Source organism: Piliocolobus tephrosceles, chromosome 19 (assembly GCF_002776525.5).
Source record: "Piliocolobus tephrosceles isolate RC106 chromosome 19, ASM277652v3, whole genome shotgun sequence".
NCBI lineage: Eukaryota > Metazoa > Chordata > Mammalia > Primates > Cercopithecidae > Piliocolobus > Piliocolobus tephrosceles.
The window spans coordinates 35,522,993-35,538,597 of NC_045452.1; the positions used below are offsets into that span (position 1 = coordinate 35,522,993).

At 58.7% G+C, this 15,605-nt stretch overlaps 1 pseudogene; it reads left to right on the top strand.

Annotated features, from left to right (window-relative positions):
• Positions 1 to 9,960: 9,960 nt before the first annotated feature.
• LOC111526600 lies at positions 9,961 to 11,034 on the top strand (annotated as a pseudogene).
• The last annotated feature ends 4,571 nt before the right edge of the window (positions 11,035 to 15,605 follow it).

Sequence of the window (15,605 nt, forward strand, 5' to 3'; positions counted from 1 at the left end):
TTTTCTTTTCTTTTCTTTTTTCTTTTTCTTTTTTTTTTTTTTTGAGACAGAGTCTCACTCTGTGGCCCAGACTGGAGTGCAGTGATATGATCTCAGCTCACTGCAACCTCTGCCTCCCAGGTTCAAGGGAGCCTCTTGCCTCCGCCTCCCAAGTAGCTACGATTACAGGCGTGCACCACCATGCCCGGCTAATTTTTGTATTTTTAGTAGAGACGGGGTTTCACCATGTTGGCCAGGCTGGTCTTGAATGCCAGACTTCAGGTGATCCGCCCACCTCGGCCTCCCAAAGGGCTGGGATTACAGGCGTAAGCCACTGTGCCCAGCCAGCCATGGCACCTGACCTAATTTTTATATTTTTTGTAGAGCTGAGGTCTTGCCATTTGCCCAGGCTGGTCTTGAACTCCTGGGCTCAAATGATCTGCCCGCCTCAGTCTCCCAAGTAGCTGGGATTACAGGCATGCGCCACCATACCCAGCTAATTTTTGTATTTTTAGTAGTGACGGGATTTCACCATGTTGGCCAGGCTGGTCTCAAACTCCTGACCTCAAACGATCTGCTCACCTCAGCCTCCCAAAGTGCTGGGAATACAGGCATAAGCCACCATGCCCGGTCATCACTGCATTGTTTTGTTTTTTGTTTTTATAATGGTTTAAATTGAGACAGGGTCTGGCTCTGTCATGTCCAGGCTGGAATGCAGTGGTACTATCTCAGCTCACTGCAACCTCTGCCTCCCAGGCTCAAGCCATCCTTACACCTAAGCCTCCAGAGTAGCTGGGACCACAGATGAATGCCACCACATCTGCCTAATTTTGGTTTTTTTTTTTTTTTTTTTTTGGTAGAAATGGGGTTTCGCTATGATGCCCAGGCTGGTCTCGAACTCCTGGGATCAAGCGATCTGCCCACCTTGCCTCCCAAAGTGTAGGATTATAGCCATGAGTTACCACACTCAGCCAATCACTGTAAATTTCTGTTCGGGGGAGTGAGGGAGATGAGAGGGAGTCCTGCTCTGTCACCCAGGCTGGAGTGCGATGATGCAATCTTGGCTCACTGCAACCTCTGCCTCCCGAGCTCAAGCCATTCTTCTGTCTCAGCCTCCCGAGTAGCTGGTACCAGCTGAGCTTGCTGCGGCCCTCCCTGAACTGCTGCTCAACCAAGACCCCACCCCATACCCCCCACACCCAGATGCATCTCTCTCAGCTCAAGGGCCCCGTGATGTCCGTCCTGTGGGACAGGCTTTCCAGCTGCTACTGCTCCCCCAGGGCAGCTCAGGGATGCCTAGGCCTGGAGGGCTGCCTTCTCCAGACGGCAGCTCAGGATCCGGCCCACGGGTCTGACCCTCGCAATGGGTGGACACGGCCACCTCACACAGTCACTTACTGGTCCCCATCCTGGGCCACCTTGTGCTAATTTGCTGCTTCTCCTTCTCTTCTCCTCTCAGGCTTTAAGCCCCTCCCAACCCTGGACCTCAGCACCCCCAGTTCTGCCGCTCTGTGCAGCCGTAAGTTGGGGGCTGAGGGCAAATGCAGCCCTGTGCCAGGGGAGGGGCGTGCTGGGAGGGCTCCTGTCTCCTCCAGCCTCGCCACACCCCTTCCTCGGTGTGTCCACAGCGGGGCGGGAGGGTCTGTGCGGGTGCATGCAGTGAGCAAACAAGATAAGGGCTGGCGGTCACACTGCAGTCCCCTCAGCGCTAGCTACTGTGATAAAACCCTCTTCTTCTAAGTAGTGTACCCCTTCCACACGAGTGGGAATGTGTGGGACCCGCCATCCTGGCCGTGCCATCAGAGCAGACCTGGCGCTGGGCGCAGGATCATGCTGTCCCTGTGTCCAGGGCTGTTGAAATTCCTGTATTCTCGGGTTACCATATTTGACACCTGCCTTGGCCGGGTTCTCAGCAAGCCGAGCTGGTGCAGGATCCTGCATGGGGACATCTCACTGTGGCCAGGTGAGCCAGTGGGGGGCAGGGGCCACCTTCCCGCTGAGCACCACTGAGCACCGTGGGCAGCTCACTGCTGGTGCCCCTGAGAACCCTGCCAAGAGGCCAGAGGAACCCCTGGGCCTGGGGACAGCCTCTCCCCGGGCAGGATGGGAGAGGGATGGAGAAGGCTGAAACCTCAGTTCCTGATGGATGAAGTTCTGCCCTAACCTCCGGGTGAAGCTCTGGGGACCAGGAGGCTCAGCGCTGGGTGTGCCTTTGCTGAGCTGATCTCCCCGTGGTGGGGCCGGGAGACCCAGGCTGTGGGAGGCACCCAGCCTCCTCCAACCCGGAGGGCAGGGCGGTCGCAGCGCCCAGGGAACGTCTGCCCAGAGTGCCCCACCCTCACCTTCTAGACCACATTCCAGGGCCCTGGATGGAGATTTCTCTACCCAAGGACCCCCAGCCGGCCTCCGGGGTCTGCATGAGCCTCTCCTGGGTCCTTCCTCCAAGGGCACCACCCCAGGCCCGAGAGGCAGCCAAGGACAGCTATTTGCTGAGGGCTGTGGTGGTGTCGGGAGGGTCCCAGCCGGGAAGAGGAGGCTGCAGGCTGGGGTTGAGGCAAGAGCTCCCGACACCACCTTCCAAAATCCAACTCGGGGCGGCCCGTTTCCAAGTTCTAGCGGGCCTTCCGGGTCTTCATGAAAATATGCGTGTCCAGGATGAGGACAGAAAAGATCTCACAAAGAGTTTGTTAGCTCATTTAGGACTTTCATGGACCTAGACATAGCCGGCGGGCTGCAGCCATCGGGCCATCAGACAGTGGCACCAACCTCAGCTCCACATGGCCCTGAAGAGCAGCCTGAGAGGCTCTTCCTGGTCCACAGCTGGGAGAGGTGGAGCCGCACCCACCCGGACTCGATCCAGGGGCCTCTCCTCAGTGGGCACGACACCTGCAGCGAACGCAGGGCACTGTCAGGGAGGTACTCAATAAACATCCAGAAGGAGGAGGGACCTGCACACATGGAGTGCCTGCTGTGTGCACACTGATCCCTGCACACATGGAGTGCCTGCTGGGGGCAACCTGCTTGTGTGTCATCTCTTACTCCTCAAAACAACCCTGAAAGGTAAGCATTGTGATTTTGAGGCATTCTCATCCTCACTTTGCTGATAAGAAAACGGGGATGGATTGAATGAAAGCACTGCACAGCCCCTCACTGCTCACAGGCAGGGGCTACTCTGGCCCTTGGCTTCCTGTCCCTTCCAGGGATGGGGGCGATGCTAGGCACTGTGGCCAGGGTGGGGTGCAGGGCTTGGGACGAAGGCCTCCTGAAAACAGCACAAACGCGAGTGTGGCTTCCACGATGACCACTTCCATACTCCAACTGCCTGCCTCAGAAAACCTCCACGATGCCATTAAACATCTATCAATGCAAGGGGCAATGCTGTGGAACGTAAGTGACTTTGTCTTTGGTCACTGGGAGAGCTCATCATTGCCTCTGAGCTTCAGGGGAGTGGCTGCAAACAGCGCGCCAGATACTCTGGACAGAACCACTGATGGAACATTCCAGTGAAGACAAGACGCTGGAAGATCCAGGTTCCCTGAACTCTGCACACAACCAAGCTGTCTAGAAATAGACCCAGCAGCGTGGGTGCGGAAGAGGAGACGCTGGCTGGGCTGTGAGTCATCTCCAGCTCTTGACTGCCAACACTTCTAGAAACAGATATTTTGGGTTCCCTTGGAAAGCAGTTTTAAGGAGTCTGACTTGCGACACTGTTGATCCAGCGAGAATCGAGGACCCAGAGGGAAGGCAAGCCTGGCTTCCCCGTCCGCCAGCGAGGGGAGAGGAGCCCCCAGCCTCGCCGATGGGACCTGGGTGTGGGGGACAGCCCCACCGCTCTCGGGAACCTTGGGAGCAGCCTGGGTCTCGGTGACAACAAGAGCTGCTGGAAGACCCAGGGCCTTTGGCCGGGGACCTGTCTGCACGGCCACTCCAGGCTCAGGTTTGCTGACTCATCACCGAATTAGAAAAGGAGTTGAAATGGGACGAGAACCTCCCAGGGGCAGGGTTTTTTTTATGACCTCTGGGGTCACAGTTTATCCAAGATGAAGCAGAGGCCAAGTTACCTGGGGGATAGGATGGAGACTAGGGAAGAGGTCTCAGGGACATGGGGTTTACTCCCAGGCCCTGTGGTCAGCAGGCCCAGCCTGAAATCAGCCTGTGAACACCCGACCCTCAGCCGATCTTGGCCCTGATGACCCAACAGGACCTGAGGAGACCTACGAGGACCTGGGCAGGTGTCACTCCCGGCTGCTTCCCTCGTGTATGGAAGAGAGCAGAGGCCGGTATACCATGGCTGTGCCTGGGGTTCCAGCTGCTCGGTAGGCGGAGGAGGGAGGATCACCTGAGCCGGGGAGGTGGAGGCTGCAGTGAGCTATCACCACGCCTGGGCCTGGGCCCAGCCTGGGCCACAGAGTGAGATCCTGTCTCAAAAATAAATAAAAATAAAAAGGAGAAGAAATAGGAGCTTTGGGGCCTTGAAGATGAGCAGCCAAAGCCGCCTGGGCCTGAGCCCGGGGTCCCGCGGGGCAGTGGGCCTGAGGCCTGGGGTCCCGCGGGGCGGTGGGTGTGAGGCCCGGGTCCTGGGCTTCTGCTTGGGTCCTTACTGTGTAAACTCCTGCGGTTAGGATGAGTAATTGATCCGTACCTGCTTTCCACGCTCCTGTTCTTGTAACAAAAGAGCTTATTCTGTTCAAAGCAGCCTAAAAACAGAGAGACCAGCCGAGAGGAAGTGGTGCTGGACAGGAGCTCCTCCGGAAGATGCTCTCAGGTCCCCGCCAGGACACCCTTTGCCTTGGGGCGGGCAGCATCACCGTGTTGGCGGGAACCACAACCTGCCAGCCCCTGCCAACCTGGACACCGAGGTCAGCAGGCCTGGGACCGCCAAGGGAGGCCTGGACACACGCACCTTTGGGATCCATGCCTGCTCCTCCTTTAGGCACATTAGTGTGGGGTTCTAGAAGCCCATTTCTCAGCCTCCGAGCTGCCTCTCTGAAATGACATTTTCCCGTGTCCCTGACTGCAGCCTTCTCTCACCCCAGAGCTCGCCGCTGAAGACAGCTCACCATGGACAAGGGTTTATCCAACAACCAGAGCTTGGGGCTGTGGTAACTCAGTGCCAGGTGGGGACAGGGTCCCTGCTGGTCACCAGGAGCCTGTGCCGGGAAAACTGGGACACTCCTACGTCGCCTGCTGGCCCGGGTGGGACCACCTCTGTTCCCTACTGGCAGTGTCCAAGCCCGGCCAGGGCATCGTGGGCTCCTCTGCTCTCAGCGCCCAGGCTGCCCTGGCCCCCGTGTCAGTTACGTAGCCGCTGCATCCTCCCTCCGTCCCGGTCATGTCTACCCAGGTTGCACCCACGCGTCAGCCCCCTGGCCTCCTGCAGTCCTCAGACAACACGGCTCCCTTCCTTCCATGTGTGGCCACTCTCCTACTTCCGGCGCCACTACCTCCTCTGCGGCCCCGCAGCCCCTCCCCTCCCTTCTCCTGTTGCTGGGGGCAGGGAAGCTCCAGGGGCATCCCCAGCACCCAGCGAGGAGCCCGGCAGGCAGTCACTGTTCAGACAACAGCAGACGAATGCATCATTAAAGCAAAAATAAAAAACAAAGTCTGTTTTACAAACTAGTGGTGTTCTTAGAAATTGAGGGGCCAGGCGTGGTGGCTCACATGTCCGCTGCGGGTGGGACAGAGGCGCCTTCTCTGGGGTGCCCTTCTCCTTTCTTTCCTTTTTCTCTCCCCCAGCTCCAGCGAGCTCCAGCTCAACCACATCTGGAGGGAAGGCCCGGGCTTCCTCCTAACTTACAAGAAGCCCCTCTGAGCTGGGCATGGGGGCTCACGCCTGTGATCCCAGCTACTCGGAAGCTGAGGCAGGAGGATCACTTGGCAACACAGCAAGACCCCATTTTTTTTTTTCTTTGAGACAGAGTCTCGCTCTGTCGCCCAGGCTGGAGTGCAGTGGCGCAATCTCAGCTCACCGCAAGCTCCGCGTCCTGGGTTCATGCCATTCTCCTGCCTCAGCCTCCTGAGTAGCTGGGACCACAGGCGCCCACCACCACAACCACCTACGTTTTTGTATTTTTAGTATAGACGGGGTTTCGCTGTGTTAGCCAGGATGGTCTCGATCTCCTGACCTCGTGATCCGCCCACGTCGGCCTCCCAAAGTGCTGGGATTACAGGCGTGAGCCACCGTGCCTGGCGCAAGACCCCATCTCTTAAAAAAAAAAAAAAAAAATATTATTATTTTTTGCCATCAAGCGTTTTCTGTAGATTTTTGGAAGAAAATTTTTCTCCTGTTGTGGTCATTGCTTTGTTGAATTTTACTGAGTATCAGCTATGATTATCTGGGTACCTTTTGTAATGTTTTACTAAACCTGAGTTCCTGGGACAAAATCCATTGCTTGATTAATTTTGCTGTTATTTTCTTTGCTGTTTTCAAAAATATTTTTCTAATAATTAAGATTGACCAGTACTTACCCTTTCTGGTAATGTCCTCATTTGTTTGGTGTTGAAATTACATTATCTCATAAAATGTGCTGGTCACTTCTTTTCAAAAACAGAGGCCAGGCGGCTGGGCGCAGTGGCTCACGCCTGTAATCCCAGCACTTTGGGAGGCTGAGGTGGGCAAATCATGAAGTCAGGAGATCGAGACCATCCTGGCTAACATGGTGAAACCCCATCTCTACTAAAAAATACAAAAAGCCAGGCATGGTGGTGGGCACAGGTAGTCCCAGCTGCTCGGGAGGCTGAGGCAGGAGAATGGCATGAACTCGGGAGGTGGAGCTTGCAGTGAGCTGAGACTGCGCCACTGCACTCCAGCCTGGGCGACAGAGCAAGACTTCGTCTCAAAAAAAAAGAGGCGATTAGGTTAAAAATAGGTCATAAATCAGCAAATTGTATCTTAAATATATGATCCTTGTGTCACAAATACCTTAATTAAAAAAAAATTATTGAGAAGCCAGAACACAAAAACAAATTTTTTAAGTTAAAATAAGGCTATTTGTGTGGACCCCACCCAACCTGCCTGTGTTTTTATAAGAAGCAATAAGGACACAGACACACAGGAGGACAGCCTGTGAGGACACAGGGAGGAGGTGCCGGGTGGCCGCCCAGGAGAGAGGCCTCTGGAACCAGCCCCACCACCCTGGCCTCAGGCCCCAGCCTCCGGGACTGCGGGAGAATCTGTGTGGGTTGCTGAAGCCCCAGCCTGAGGTCTTTTGTCACAGCCATCAGAGCAAACTCACACAAGGGTCTGAAGAATGGGGCCACTTGTTCTTTCTGGCGCTATCCCCTTGCCCCGCCTACCTTTCCCCTGCAGCCACAGCCCCCTCATCGGTCTACACACAGGTGCACCCCTGCAGGGCCTTGGCACTGGCTACTCCGGTCGCCGACCCCACTCTGCCCCAAATATCCACTTGGCTCCCGGCTTTGCCTCTGTGAAATATTTGCCCAAAGGGGCCCTCCCCGACCACACGCTCGCCCTCCACACGGCCGATCCTTCACCTTGCTGTGTTTTCTCCACTGCACTCACCGGGGGCTTCGTGTAGTCTTCCTGCTTCCTTCCCTCCTCCAAAACAGGCTGAGCCCGGGTGCTGGGGACCCTTGCCTGAGGCGAGAGGCAAGAGTAGGACATTATGGGCCAGGTGCAGTGGCTCACACCTCACACACATTCACCTTGAACAAACCTCATCAAGGTTTGCCCTGCATCTCAATGGAAGGGCAGCCCACGGCTGACTGACGGGTTGGAAGCGTGCCCGAAAGACGGCCCTCCTGCCCCAGCCAGCCCAACTCCAGGCAGTTCGTGCTCCAGGACTCACCTGCGGCTTCCTCCCTCTCCACAGAGCGCCGTGATCACCCCACACAGGCCCCAGCAACTCCGACCTAAACCCCAAGGCCAGAACACAGTGTCATCATCCACCCAACCTGACCCAGGCTGAGAGAGCCGGAGCAGAAACTCAGGATGTGGAGGTGCAGGGAGCGGAGGCTGGATTCAATTAAGCCTCATTTCAGTTGGGAGAAAAGTGAACTTCGTCCGGGCCGGCCTGGAAGCCGTTTCCTTGGGAACCGCAGGGCTGAGAAACAGCCTGGCCGGTGAGAAGGCAGCTCCTGGGGGGCAGCCTGGGACAGCCATGGGTGTGCAGACCTCGGCCTCTGTGAGTAGCAGAGAGAAAGGACAGGTGGCACCGGGCTGTGGCTTCTCCATGTCCAGGGGACCCGAATGGCTCAGAGCCTTTGGGCAAGAGCAGGACATTATGGGCCGGGCGCAGTGCCTCACACCTGTAATCCCAGCACTTTGGGAGGCCAAGGCGGGCGGATCATGAGGTCAGGAGTTCAAAACCAGCCTGGCCAACATGGTGAAACCCTGTCTCTACTAAAACTACAAAAATTAGCCGGGGATGGTGGTGCGTGCGTGTAATCCCAACTACGCAGGAGGCTGAGGCAGGAGAATCGCTTGAACCTGGGAGCAGAGGTTGCAGTGAGCCGAGATCGCGCCATTGCACTCCAGCCTGGGCGACAGAGAGAGACTCTGTCTCAAAAAAAAAAAAAAAGAGTAGGACAGTGTTATCTGTCCAAGGGAGGGACAGACCCCAGGGCAAGTGGCACAAAGCAGGAGGTGCCCAAGGGCTTCCAGGGGCAGGGTGAAGGCCTGGTGCTCAGACTCAAAACCTGCACTCAGGCTGGCTCCAAGTCGGCCAGCCCAGGAGCTACCCAGGCACACCCTAGGGGAGGGGACGGGACTGCCTGAGCCCTTCACTTCCCCGGGGAACGGGACCTGTGGCCCACACCCTAGGGACAGGGCCACTGGCCCTAGGACAGGCCAGGCAGCAGACAGGCCACGGCACCCTCAGCCCTATACTTATTCCGTTACCCACCTGCCCCCGGCCAGGCCCCACACTTGGTCCGGCCTGGCCCTGCCCTCAAGCGCCCTGAGGGCGACAGGGGGGCCCACGGGGACCATGTGAGACATGGCTTCAGCTGAGGATGAGGATGAACATGGAAGCCTGACTGTGAGGCAGGGCAGGGGGCAGGGGTCTGGGCCTCACTGGGTCACCTGGGATGAAGGTCAAGGCAAGGAGGGAGGACCTGGAACGCCCCTCCCCTGCCCCTGCCTTGCTCGCCAATGCCCTGGCCATGGGGATTAGGTACTGTGGCACCAGGGTGGATGGTCTGGGCGTCCAGGGAGTCTATGCCAGCTCCTGCCACATACCAACGTTTTCAAATCCTCTCACTCTCCACCAAACCGCCCAGAGCAGAGTTTTCCAGGGACAGAAGAGGCAAGGGGCTGCCACTGCGCTGCCCCTGGTTCAAGCTCTGAGAGGGGTGCAGGGCTGCGGCCAGCGGCCAGGACTCAGGGGCTCTGGGGGCGGGTTCTAAGTGCATCACGGAGGGCGCCGTACTGTGCCCACCCGAGCGTGGGGCCTGACCTGTCCAGGTGAGCCCTTCTCCGAGGAAGCTGATGAGAGAGACTTTCTCCTGCTAGCACTGAAGCAACAAAGTGTGGGGGTGGGGAAGCCTTAGGGAAGGGGGCTGTGGGTACCTCCAGGATCTGAGGGAACCCCAAGAATAGCCCATGAGAGAAACGGGAGGCCTACAGCCAAGAGTCCATCCTCTAGAAGACGTGGAAGAAAAAAGAATGCACCCTCCCAACAGCCAGGGAGGGTGGGAGAGGCCCAGCCTCCAGCGCCTGGCAGCCCCAGCACCCGCTCCAGCCTGGGAACCCTGGGCGGGCCCAGCCATACCTCCCGAACCCTCATGTACGGCTGGGTGCTGACATGCAGCGGTGGTGAAGTCACCAAGCTCAAGGTAATTTGTTGCACAGCACGCATATTTAACACAGGAGGAACTGGATAAACATTTAGGCAGGAAAAGAAAGAAGAACAAAGGAGGGAGGGAGGGAGGAGCCACCAGGAGGATGACTGCAGAGACCGGCCCTGGGCAGCGGTACCAGGGGCGCAGGGAGCCTGGCCCGGGCTGTTGTCACTGGAATTCATGCCATGCAGACTTCTATGTCAAAGGGAAACGAGGTCGGGAGGACCGAGGGGTCCACAGCACTCCGCACCCACGGGGCCAGGCTGGCACGCCCCAACGCTGCAACCCTGGGAAGAGTCACATGTGCCCTCCCGGGACCCACGTGACTGTCGAGGGAGCGTGGCGTGGGGCAGACACATCTCTCGGGGGTGACGCCCCTGCAGATGGAGTTTCCCCATCTGTGCCGCCCTTGTGAGGCCTGGGAAAGGCTGCGGGGCCAGGCGGCACCGGGCAAGCTGAGTGCCAGGCAGTCGCTGCAACATGCTGGGCAAATCTGAAACCCTGGGGACGGACGAGCTGCACCCCTGGGAAAGAGGGCAGCGGGAGGCCGGTTAGCAATGTCCTCCTGTGCCTCAGTTTCCAGAAATAAGTCAGACTCAGTGCCCCAGGGAGGCCCCGTGTGGCCTCCGGAGAGCACAGGACCCGCCCTTTGTGCAGGTGAGGAAACCAAACCCCAGAACAGTGAGGGACTGGCCTGCGGACCCCGGCTCAGCCCCAGGTGCCTTCCCTCTGCCTATCTCAGACAGGGGCACAGCCAGCACCGCCTCACCCCACACACCTCCAGAGGGGCCCTCGGGGGCCCTGGGCACACTCCTCTCTCTCTCCTCCTCCAGCCCCCACCGTTCCCCTTTGCACCATGACCCAGGGGCTGCTAGCAGCTGGGCGGGACTCCAAAGCTTGAAGCTGCTTCTCCAAGCTGCCTCTCTTTCCAGGGGCGGCAGGCAGCTGCTCACTCAGGGACGCCGGCACCAACAGGACGGGCCCATGCGCGGGTATGACCTTCCCCCCAGGCTCTGCCTTCACCCAAAGGCCCCGTGGGATAGATGGGGCTCCCGGCTGCCCTCCCCTGCCCACAGCTGTGAGGCTTCTTCCCAGGGTTCTGTTTTCCCCACAGTCAGAATTGAGGCGCTTGGAGGCTCCAGGAGTGGGACAGGGTGGAGCCAGTGGCCTGGAGCCCCCCAGGGCAGACCCCAAAGAGAAGGGTCAGAAGTGCCCTCTGGGGCCTGGGCAGCTGGGCGGAGCCCGCAAGCCTGAGACCCCGTGGGACGGAAGTGCCCCCACTCCATGGTGAGGAAGAGGCTGGTAGAGGCTCCTATGTGGCCCCCTCTCACCTCTGGTCAGGCTTGAGATGAGCCCTGAGTGGACACAGGGGCCACAGTGGGTCTCGGGGGTGAGGGCTGAGGAGGCTGAGCCTCCAAGGACCCCAGGGTGCCTGTCCCTACTGCACACCCGCCAGGGCACAGGGTAGGGACAGTGCCAGGAGGGCCATGGCTGCAGGGTCCACCCCAGGCTGTGGCACACAGGTAGAGGTGGGTGCCAGCCTTCGCGAAGCACCTGCAGAGGCTCCACTCAGGGAGAGAACACGGCCCTCGCCCAAAGGGATCCTGGGTCACACAGGGCAGCAAGAAGGGGTCGAGCAAGAGGCCTGGAGGAAGGGTGGAGAGGCCCGGGGCGGCGTAGTCTCCCCCAGGCCCATTCCAGGGCCATGGGCACCCCCCAGAGGCAGCCAGTGGGACTGCAGCCATGCAGGTCCTAGAGGGCAGGTGACACAAGGGGACAAAGGAGCGGCAACATCCCTGGGGGAGGCACAGAGAGGGCCAGGCTGCCCTCTGTGGACTGTGGCACCCAGAACCCAACGGCCAATCCTCCCCACAGTAGGGGGCCGGGGTTCCACGCAGTGAGAACCCACAGGTGATGCCACACGGGGGAGAGGCCACGACGGGGAGAGGTCACATGGGGAGATGCCACACGGGGCAGAGGCCGCCAAGTTGGGGAGACGGCCCCCGCGGGAAGACTCCGAGGCAGTCTGCAGCAGCTCCTTCCGGCTGAATCCGGTTCAGGAAATAAAACTAGGCCGGTGCACGGCTAAGTGATGCCTGGAGGGATAATCTCTGAGCAGCTCACCTCGGTGCTGGCCGTTCTCTTCACAGTAGAAGAGTCCATTTGGGGAAAAGGTTCCCATCAGAGATGCAGATGTTCCCTTTCAGACTCCAGGCTGTGGCTGTGGGGCTGGCTCCTTACCACACGGGCTGGGGGCTGGGCACGTGGATGTCCTCTCCTGGGCCCTCTTCTGGTAGACCACAGCACCACACGCTGCAAACCAGGCCTCTTCATCCACCACCACCGTCCAGGCCTCAGCAGTCACCGCATGGGGTCCCGTGCCCTTCAGGGGAACTTCTGGGCTAATGAGGGGGCAGTCCCCATTACCCGTCTATCTTTATAAGGCAGTATATGCAACCGTGGAAGTTCTGGGAGACATGGGTCGATGTTCCAATCCCAGGGCTGCTGGCAGAACGGTCCCCAAACCCACCCTCGATCCCACGGCCAGACAGTGGGTCCAGAATTGCCTGGCCAGGCCACACTCCTGCGTGAACAGCCCCACAGCACCCAGGGCGCTGCCTGACTTCCCGTCCACCCCTCAGCCCCTCCCCTCACCCCGGCCGCAGCTGCAGGGCGCACCCTCACGGGGGCTGCTCCTGCTTACCTCCCTCGCCCGTGCAATGCCTCTGCTTCCCGCAGGGCCTACTAGGAGAAGTTACAGGTCACGATCATATTTGAGCATGAGCAGCTCATGCAGAGAACATTCTGGCTGGGGGAGAGGTCTTGTGGTTCAAGGCTGTTTCTTGGCTCTGCTCAGCCATGCCAGGCAGGAAAATGGGCACCTCTGGCGACCCAGGCTGGCCGAGAGCCTGCCGGGAAGAGCCTTTGGCACGTAAGCCACTGTGGGCTGGCAGGACTGCAGCTGGGGTCTCCATCTACTGCTACCAAGGCAAAGAAGAAAAGCAGGGGCCGCCCGGAGACAGCCCCTCTAAGTAACTCCAGAGCTGCTGCTCAGTCCCCAGAATGTCACCTCCGAGCAGAGCCTGTGACAACTGTCAACTGGGAAGCTGTGGCATGGGTTGCTACTGAAGCTCTGAAGTCAGCAAGGACACAGCATGTTTGTTCTAGACCGTTTCACTGCTGGAGGAAGCTGTACATGCACACACTCGCCTCACCACCCTGCAAGTCCACGGGCCCCTCCCCGGAGTCACCTCCAGGTAAAGGGGGCCCAGCGTGGGGACTTGCTCTGTGGGGCGATGAGAGGCTCTAAGATGAACTGTGCTGCGGTGCACAGCCGCCCGATCGTGCACCCACAACAGGGAACTGAACGCGGCATGAATTACATCTTGAAGTTGCTCTTTAAAAAGGCTTAGGTTCCCTGGAAGACCCTCCCTCACACCCAGCGTGGAGCGTTGTGGCTCACGTGGCCACACCTCTCGGGATGGCTTCGGGTCTCCGTGATGGGTGAGTCACGAAGTTTCTTTTCTTCCTCTTTGTGGGCTTCGAATGGGGAGGTGGGGTGCTGCCTCTTGCCAGGTCCTGCCTCTGAGCTTGGAAGAGGAGAATCCAGGAGACCCCTGCTCACCAGGCACCTGTGAGCTCCCTCAAGCTCGCTCGGGAGCCTCAGATGGGGCCAACAAGGGCAGAGCTGTGCCGTCGGGGAGGGGGGCCCCGGCGGCCCAGGCTGGGTGAGGAGTGGGTGTCCTGGTGTCAGAGCCGCACAGGAACCAGGGTGTGAAAGCAGGTGACCAGGCAAGAGGGTTCCTGCGAGGGCAGCAGAGCCAAGGGTGAGGAGGGCACCCAGGTGGGAAGGGGCGCAGCCCCCACGCCCGGCCTCTGTTCTGCATGAAATGAGTATCGGGGGTAATGGAAGCCGAGGTTCAAACACAGAAGGGATACCCTAGAATACACCCCGGTGTCTCACAGCTGGAGGCACCGCCCCTCCCAGAGCTCAACTCCTAACACGAGTGGGGCAGGCACGGGCAACAGGTGAGACAGTGAGCGGCCAGCGCTGCAGCCGGTCCCGGTCCCCAGCTTCGGGTGGGGCACCTCCATGTTCCTGAGGGTGTTTCCAGGATGAGGCTGATTTGAATCGGCGGACTGAGGAAAGCAGGGGGGCCTCTGCGGAGGGGGCCTCGTCCAGTCCGCCTGGCCGAGGCCTTAAACAACCGGGGTCCCCTCCCGTGAGGACCTCCCGGGGTCACCAGCCGGCCGCCTGCCCTGCAGAATTCCCAGCTGCCAGCCCGTCGTGTGAGCCGACGACTCCTCAAATAAACAGGACACTCCCCTCACCGCCACCACACACACGCACCTGCTACGGACAGGACTGTGACCCCACACGCACACGTTGAAGCCCTAACGCCCAGTGTGACTGGACATGTGGCCTCTTGGGAGGTCATTAGGGTTAAATGACGTCCTTGTAAGAGAGGTCAGGACGGCCGGGCTTAGCAGCTCACATCTGTAATCCCAGCACTTTGGGAGGCCGACGTGGGCGGATCATGACGTCAAGAGTTCGAAACCAGCCTGACCAACACAGTGAAACCCCATCTCTACTAAAAATACAAAAATTAGCCCGGCATGGTGGCACACGCCTGTAATCCCAGGTACTCAGGGGCTGACGCAGGAGAATCGCTTGAACCTGGGAGGTGGAGGTTGCAGTGAGCTGAGATCATGGCACTGCACTCCAGCCTGGGCGATACAGCAAGACTTTTTCTCCAAAAAAAAAAAAAAAGAGAGGTCAGGACACCGTGAGAAGGTGGCCATTGATTAAGATAAGCCAAGGAGGGGGCCCAGGAAAAAGCAACCCTGCCGACACACCCTCAGAATCCTCCAGAATGGAAACTCACCTTCCCAGGCCCAAGCTGCACAGTCCCTACTATTTTGTTCCGGCAGCTGGAGCGCACAGACACACACCCCATTCACTGTTCTGTTTTTTCTGGAGACCTGAGTCTAGACAGATGGAGGGTGGCTGGTGGGTGGGCTGGAGGGACAGGTGGCTGAGCGTGTCTATGAACAAGGAGATCTGACTAGCAAGGGCCCAGCCGGATGGGCTTCTAAACACCATCCTCCCCTCACAGGAGCCAGAGCTCTTCAGAGAAATGAGAGAATCAGAACAGGGCCCTGGGGCGGTAAAGGACTTCACTGAGACAACTAAGGACTGAGGGTTCGAGGGCTGGATGCAGTGAGGGATCCACGTTCATTCCCTGATTTTTTGTGGTTTGAGACAGGGTCTTGATGTTGCCCAGGCTGGACTGCAGTCCCAGCTGCCCTGGAGGCCAAGGTGGGAGGATCACTTGGGTCTATGAATTTTTTTTTTTTTTTTTTTTTTTTTGAGACGGAGTCTCGCTCTGTCGCCCAGGCTGGAGTGCAGTGGCCGGATCTCAGCTCACTGCAAGCTCCGCCTCCCGGGTTTACGCCATTCTCCTGCCTCAGCCTCCTGAGTAGCTGGGACTACAGGCACCCGCCACCTCGCCCAGCTAGTTTTTTGTATTTTTAGTAGAGATGGGGTTTCAGCGTGTTAGGCAGGATGGTCTCGAACTCCTGACCTCGTGATCCACCCGTCTCGGCCTCCCAAAATGCTGGGATTACAGGCTTGAGCCACCGCGCCCGGCCGGGTCTATGAATTTTTGAGTCCAGCCTGGGCACACCCAGCTCTAGTTCGCCATGTGACGGCTGTGCTGTGGTTAAGGGACTGTCTCTGTAGGAGGAAATGCGCCCCAAAGAATCCAGGGTGCTGGGGCGCTAAGTCAGGACATGCTCTCAAAAGGCTCGGGGGAGAAATGCTC